At 36.6% G+C, this 8,303-nt stretch overlaps 1 long non-coding RNA gene across 1 annotated transcript; it reads right to left on the bottom strand.

Annotated features, from left to right (window-relative positions):
* Window positions 1-1,043: 1,043 nt before the first annotated feature.
* Window positions 1,044-7,088, bottom strand: LOC118763234. The gene is made up of 3 exons (XR_004998984.1): window positions 7,067-7,088; window positions 6,388-6,393; window positions 1,044-1,274 (listed from the first exon to the last, which is right to left on the bottom strand). It is a non-coding gene; the product is annotated as an uncharacterized LOC118763234 (long non-coding RNA).
* Between the last annotated feature and the right edge of the window lie 1,215 nt (window positions 7,089-8,303).

An 8,303-nucleotide genomic window follows, 5' to 3' on the forward strand; every position in this document is an offset into this window, starting at 1 on the left:
ACAGCAGTACAGATTGATTTAAGGATTTGAAGAACCCCACACAAAATTCCAATATTATTCTGATGCACAAATGATAGTTGCCTTCTTTTAGTTCCTACTGCCAGCATAGTTAACATAGGTCTATTTAGCCATGTCTATTTTACCATTCCCATCAGCCTGTCATAGAATTTGCCTCCATTTTCACTCACAGCTTTTCTTCAAGTAGTTCTTGAGAAAGTTGAAGAGAGCATGACCAGAGAGATCTTCAAATCTTTCGGTATTATTCACTCTTCTTTACCAAAGGAAGGCACTATGTAAGTGTCTTCATGATAAACTTATCTGATTGCCTGGTGAGTACCACATTCAGTATCAGGCTCTCATGGATTCTGACCTTAACTGATTGGAAGTGTTATCATGTACATTGTTTTGTCTTGGTATAAAAGAAATTGGCTACAGCAATTATTCTGCTATGCCCTGATGCATTACCAGGCAGTGGCTCTCATGGTTTCTGATCTTAACTGATTGGAAATGTTATCATGTGCATTGTTTTGTCTTGGTATAAAAGACAGGTTACAGCAAATATTCTGCTCAGTACCACAGATTTGTTTGTCAGTTGTTTCACCTTAAATAGTTGAGCATGTCCCTTAGTAGCTGACGATATATGCATCTCTGATCATGAGCAGTAGTGGGAGAGCATCATAGTCATGGGTTGAGAGGAATTCTTTGAGGTTTGGATAATTCACCTGGAAACATGGGTGTTTTGTCCAATATCTTTAAACAATCCCTGAGTGAGATGGGCTACTCAACCGGGCCCCACCTGCAATGTCATGTGCTGTTTATCTTGACATGGAATCACCATGTCATGTACATATGGTTGTGATACATGATGGGTAGTCATGATGGCTATATTGAGCTTAGTATATTTGTACCCCAATGTCACTCTAATGGTGTGCGCTGCTCTCTCATGCAATATTAATAATAATAATAATAATAATTATAGGCACAAGACCTGAAATTTCAGGGGAGTGGGTAAGTTGATTACATCAACCTCAGTGCTGAACTGGTACTTATTTTATCAACTCCGAAAGGATGTTGGCCTCTGCAAAATTTGATCTTACAATGGAAAGACAGATGAAATACCACTAAACATTTCACCTAGCATGCTAATGATTCAGCCAGCTCACTTCCTTAATAATAATAATAATAATAATAATAATAATAATAATCCTTTCTACTGTAAGTACAATGCCTGAAGTTTTGTGGGTGAGGGATTGTCAATTACATTGACCCCAGTGCTTAACAGATTCTTATTCCATCAACCCCCAAAAGGATAAAATGCAAAGTTGACCTCACCTGAATTTGAACTGAGAAAGTAAAGACAGATGAAATACTAATAAGCATTTTGTCCAGAGAGCTAGCAATTTTGCCAGTGTGGGGCCTTTTTTTTTTTTTGCAAGGCTAGAATTTTAAGGAAGGGAATTATTGATTAAATTGATTCCAGTTCTAGACTAGCATTTGATTTTATTGACCCAAACATGATGAAAAGCAATGCAGCTGTCAGCAGGATTTGAACACAGAATGTAAAAACTGAAACAAATATTGCAAGGTATTTAATTTTAGTTTGACTCTCTAATTGTTCTGCCAATCATTTTTTATTTTATTAACCATAAGGATCCAAGATATGGTCAATATAAATGCAATATGAATTATGAAAATATGAATATAAAATATTAAATAAAACAACTGATGAGCTATTTGGAGGGTTAATTATCAAGTAAAAGGAAGTGATTAACCTAACAATGAAGATATATTAAGGAACAGACAACAATAAAAGACAACAACACAAAAGAAAATTTTTAAATAAGATCCACTGAATGATATCACATATAATAATCTATGGTACTCCACACATAAAGCCATAGATTTCTTGGATACAGAAGAACAATTGATTTCTTCTTGTCCTTCCCACCGATCTACAGGCTCTTGCAATAATAATATTAATAATAATAATGATTTCAAATTTTGGCCTAAGGCCAGCAATTTTGAGGCATGGGTTAAGTTGATTGCATCAATCTGAGTGTTCTACTGGCACTTATTTTATCAACCCCGAAAGTATGAAAGCCAAAGTTGACCTTGATGGAATTTGAACTCAGAACATAAAGATGGACAAAATGCAGCTTAGCATTTTGCCTGGCATGCTAATAATTCTGTCAGCTCACCACCTTAATAATAATAATAATAGGATGATGATGGTCCCAAATTTTGGCACAAGGCTAGCAATTTCAAGGGAAGGGCATGTCAATTACATTGACCCAAGTGCTCAACTGGTACTTATTTTATCAATCCTGAGAGATTGAAAGGCAAAGTTGACTTCTATAATATTGGAATTCAGAGCATAAGGAACCAGAAGAAATACAACTAAAGCATTTTGTCTGGTTTGGGGATGATTCTGCCAACTCACTGCTGTGATGGTAATAACAAAAAGGCGGCGAGCTGGCAGAAACGTTAGCACGCCGGGCAAAACGCTTAGCAGTATTTCTTCTGCTGTTACATTCTGAGTTCAAATTCCGCGGATGTCAACTTTGCCTTTCATCCTTTCGGGGTCGATAAATTAAGTACCAGTTACGCCCTGGGGTCGATATAATCGACTTAATCCGTTTGTCTGTCCTTGTTTGTCCTCTCTATGTTTAGCCCCTTGTGGGTAGTAAAGAAATAGGTAATTACAATAATGATAGCAATGATGACCCTTTCTGTTATAGGTGCATGGCCTTGAATTTTGGAGGAGGGAGCAGTTGATTACATTGACCCCAGTATTTGACTGGTACTTATTTTTATTGATCCTGTAAAAGGATGAAAGGTAAAGGTGACCTCTGTGGTATTTGAACTCAGAATGTAAAGACAGATGAAATGCCAGCAAGCATTTTGTCTGGCATGTTAGCAGTTCTGCCAGATCGCCACCTTGATAACCACACATATATTAAAAGGTGATGCTTTTCACACTTCTGTCACCCTGGTAGAAGGAAGCTTAAATAAACAAACGGTGTGGGAGTGAGTGACAGCCAGAGATGTCAAAGGCTGGTGAACTGTGGTGAGAGGGTTTTTTTGATGAAGTCACTGTAATTTAATCAAAATGAAGCTGCAAATTTTTATTGTACATTTTATTCAATTTATCAATTTCATGAATGTATGAAATTAAATATTAAACTCATTTTCTTTTTAAAATATCATTGTTCATGTAACATTTATAAATTATATGTATGTATGTAGGCACCTTTGGCAAATGTCTTCTACTATACTCCAAGAGAGAACAATGCCACAAACTAAATGAAGACTATTATAAATAGGCATGTGTTTGTGTGTGTGTGTGTGGCTGTGTGTCTGTGTGTGTATGTATGGGCTTTTGTGTGATTATATATGTCTATATGCAATACATATACATATGTGTGTACTACGTATATGAATACATATGTATGTAAGTGTGTATGTATATAGGCATATTAGTTGGTGGAGGTTCGTTTTCCATGGGTTCACAAATGAGATTTGAGCCCAGCAAAAGAAAGGCATGGTCTGACACAAACTGTGCACACAAAAAAAAACCTTCTTGATTGTAACATTCTTCCTTAAATCTCTTTTGAGTTATGCATGTGCTCTCCTGGCCTCTTCAAACACTTTCACTCCACTCTACACTTTTGTTCACCATCCAGCTTGATCTGAAGCAAGGGTTTCTATGTCCTCTGGATCCATTCCAAGCAACTTCGTAGTATCCTTACGTCGTCCTTAAACCTTTTTTTTAGGTTTATGCTGATAGTGTTTCCCCCTCTGCAAGCTCACCACAAAACAGCTGTTTGGACATGTATTCATCTGCCGTTCAAACAATATGGCCATACCATCTCTATTCTGCCTTATATGACTGTGCACACCTTTAAATGCAATGTATGCCAGAAGGTGTATAAATCTAACAGAGGCCTCAAAAGACATTTTAAGATCCACAAAGATCAGAACTTATCTGCAGCTCTTGGTGGTCCAAATCGGATATGCAATCTATGTGGATATCTTTTCAGAACATTGTCTCATTTAAAAAGCCACATCAGATGTCATGATGGTTCTAAGGTGTAGGTACAGGTGGTGGTCAAACTCTGCATAAGGAGAAGACAAACAACATCTATGTATATATTACTCCTTGTAATCATTTAATTTCTGTTTTCCATGCTGGAATGGGTTGGACAGTTTTCCAAGAGCTGGAAAACCAGAGAGCTGCAACTGGTCCCAGTCTGATTTGGTATGGTTTCTATGGCTGGATGTCCTTCCCAATGCCAACCACTTTATACTTTCAATGTCGTACTGCCCAAATGCTTTGATGTAGCATCAGCATGAATGCTTTTATGGCACAAGAATCTTGCATGCCAATCCTCTTCACCAGGGAGAGTGGCCTTAACACTTCTGTTGTAGAATTCAGGTCTTCTTGAGTACGGTAAAGCACCAGGTTCCTCTGCCCTTTGTCATCTCATCTGAAAGGTACAGCATCTTGAGGTTGTCTGTTCATTTATATATATATATATATATATATATATATATAATTTTTTACTCTGTATTGTGTATTTGTTTCTTTTGGCGTCTGAAATTTGTAATCTATTATAATGAAGCTGTATCCCTTAATTTGTTGTATACATATACTGAGAAGAAATCTTGCAACACAGACGTTATTTTTACAAGATACATCTTGTAACCACCCAAGAAGACACAACTATACTGACAGATACACACCTAAACCAGATTTTCAGTATCTCACCTGTGAGGGATCAATGCTAGATGAGTTGAAACAATTGTAATGATCAATAAACCTTCTTGTATCTTCTATCTTCCATTTCTCTCATTAATGAAATATATATATATATGTATATAGACAGATAGACAGACGGACAGATAGACGGACAGATAGATGGATAGATAAATAGACAGATAAATAGATACAGACAGATAGATAAATAGACAGACAGAGAGATAGATAGACAGACAGAGAGATATATATATAGATTGATAGACAGACAAATAGATAGACAGTTAGAAAGATAGATATATAAGTAGACAGATAGATATTTAGGCAGATAGATAGATAAATAGATATAGATAAACAGACAGACAGATAAATAAACCTACTTATGTTTGTATGTATGTTTTACTACCTTCTTGTCTTGATATGGTGTGATAATTGCGAGTACCATTGTCATCAGAAAAGTACTCTTTGGTTCCAAACATTCATGAAAACATGTCTGGTCACGAGGACCAGGTGAGGGATGATCACAAGAAAAGCTTCCAGCCATACAAAATCTCTCTGATCCATACTAGCATGGAAAATTGGATGTTATATGTATACATAATATTATGTAAATGACAATATTTTCAATAGAGTCATTATGACTGCATCTGTTCAAGTGCTTCAATTGTAAGCACATACATATTAGTCAACGGCCGACATTCAGCAATTTTGATGCACTGTTCTATCACTCCTTCTTCCTTCTCGAGACATGTCTGGCTCATAAGGGCTGGTTTCCCGGTTTCCTTGGTGTATAGGTTCCCCACCTGGATGAGATGCTGGTACATTGCAGGTGAGCTGCAAGATGCAGGAGGAAAGAGTGAGAGAAAGTTATGGCGAAAGAGTCAGCAGAAGTTTGCCATAACCTTCTGCCGGAGCCGTGTAGAGCTTCAGTGTTTCATTCATAAACACACACATCGCCCGGTCTAAGATTAAACTCACAATTCCTCGACCGCAAGTTCACTGCTCTAACCACTAGGCCATCTGCCTCCACTTTCTATCACTAATAAAACTGTTAGCATTTTTGATGACACAAGTATGCTAGAAGTAATAATGACAATCTTTTCTACTATATGCACAAGGCCTCAAATTTTGGGTAGTGGGGTCTAGTCAATTACATTGATCCAATGTTTTACTGGTACTTAATTTATTGAATCCAGTGTCCAGTGTGCTAACAATTGGGCTAGCTCACCATCTTAAAAAATAAAGCTATATATTATAGCATGTAAATATTGGGATAAAACTGTTTCAACAGAAAAAGTCAAAGGCTGCCCATGGGACACAAATCCAATAATAATAATAATAATAATAATAATAATCCTTTCTTTATTAGCCACAAAATTAAGATTGGACATTTCAAAACATGAAGGACAAAGTGGAGGTTACATAAAGTGTTGTGTAAAAAGTCAATAACAATAAAAAAATATAACAAAGAAAATGACTAAAAGAGGCAAGTAACTCAGGGCTACTCATGGAGACCCCAAGAAAAATCCATAAGTGCCCCGACCACAAGGGCAAGGGCTCTCTCTCTCGGCCTTGGAAGCTCAAATGCACATGCTCAAAGAAGGCCCATTGATAAAGAACATCTTTGCCACATTCACCTACCTTTCAACAAATGTGATGAAAGTCAGCACCTCTCTCTCAACCCTCACTTTCCTTTTTAGATGGTATCTGAAAAAGTTGATGAAGAATAGGCCAAAGAAGAAAGTATGTCTTCAACCCTTTCAGTCTAGACCACCACACAATCTCTTTTACTACATTATAATAATGATAGTAATAATGATAATGATTTCAAATTTTGGCACAAGGCCAGAAATTTTGGTAAAGGTAAGTTAAATTGACTTAAAGTGCTCAACTGCTACATACTTCATCAACCCCAAGGGGATGAAAGTCAGAGTTAACTTCAGTGGAATTCGAACTCAGAGTATAAAGATATGAAATGCTGCTAAGCATTTTGCCCAGTATGCTAATGATTCTGCTAGCTTGCCTTTTTTACACTAATAATAATAATGAAATTATTCTAAGATTTCTTTATTAGCCTCAAGGGCTGCAAAGAACATTTAGGACAATACAAAAACAAAGAACAGTGGTGATTTACATAAAAATTATGTAAACATCTAAAACAATTACAATTAACAAAATTTTTGATGAACACTACATTATGTAGACATGCTAACAATTCTGTCAGCTCACTACCTAATAATAATAATAAGGCACAAGGCCTGAAATTTTGGGAGAGGCTGACAGTCAATTACATCAAACCCAGTAGTCAACTGGTACTTATTTTATCAACCCCAAAAGGTTGAAATGCAAAGCTGACCTCAACAGAATTTGAACTCAGAACATGAAGGCAGATGAAATACTGTGAAGCATTTCACCTGTAAGTACCAGTTAGACACTGGGGCTGATGTGAACATCGAGCCCCCACCCACACATTTCAGGCCTTGTGCCTATAGTAGAAAAGATTATTATTATTACTACTAGCATACCTGTGTCATCAAAAATGCAAAGTTTTATTAGTGATAGAAACAGTGCATCATGATGACGAAACCATTGCTGAATGTCAGTCTTAAACAGAAGGAAAAACACAACCAAGGAATCCCATCGATCCTGACCCTCCTTTCTCATCAGGTGTACCATGTCAAGTGCTCCTCTCTCCTCTTACATCGCTCCTACATCTCAGCCTATAAATGCCAACTTAGAGTAGGTCCACTTTCTTGAACTGTCATCACCACATTTACCCACCATTCATCAAATTTACACGGATTTGTGGCAGGGTATCAGCACCTCTCTCCCAGTCCACATGTTCCTTTCCAAATTGAATTAAAAAAAAAAAAAGTCAATGAGGGCTTTGCCAAAGAAGAAGGCCCCTGTCTTCGGTCTTGCCATTCTTGTCTACCACACAACCTCTTTCGCCATAGCTACCAGAAAAATTTCTTCTTTGGTTACATATGCTAAAGACATTTGGGACATTGGAAAAGAAGAAAATATGTAAGAAAAGAAACGGTAAGAGGTTTGGCATTGAGGTAAAGAGTGAGATCAACAATAACTACAAAAACATTAAAAAACAGGTAATAATAATAATAATGATAATGATGATAATGAGGGAGGATGATGATGGTAATAATAATATGGTGGTGATAATAATAATAATAAGAAGAAGAAGAAGAACAATGATAATATTGATAATGATTGGAGAAAAATACTATAATGGGATGAATCATTGATATTTTGCTATCTATTGAAAATGGCAGCCAGGAGAAAAAATGTCATTGACACATACATAACATAACCCATCACACATACACATACACACACACATGCATATATATATATACATACATACTCCCTCTTATACACACATACATTAGAGAGGAAATCAGAGATAGAAGCAGACGGATTGAGAGAGCGATACAGGCACAGACTCATACACAAAATTATTGGAAAGCGCAGTGATTGTGATGTCATGTGCAACGTGTATATATTGGTAAGCAAATAAGAGACATAAAAA

This window comes from Octopus sinensis, linkage group LG4 (assembly GCF_006345805.1).
Source record: "Octopus sinensis linkage group LG4, ASM634580v1, whole genome shotgun sequence".
Lineage (NCBI taxonomy): Eukaryota > Metazoa > Mollusca > Cephalopoda > Octopoda > Octopodidae > Octopus > Octopus sinensis.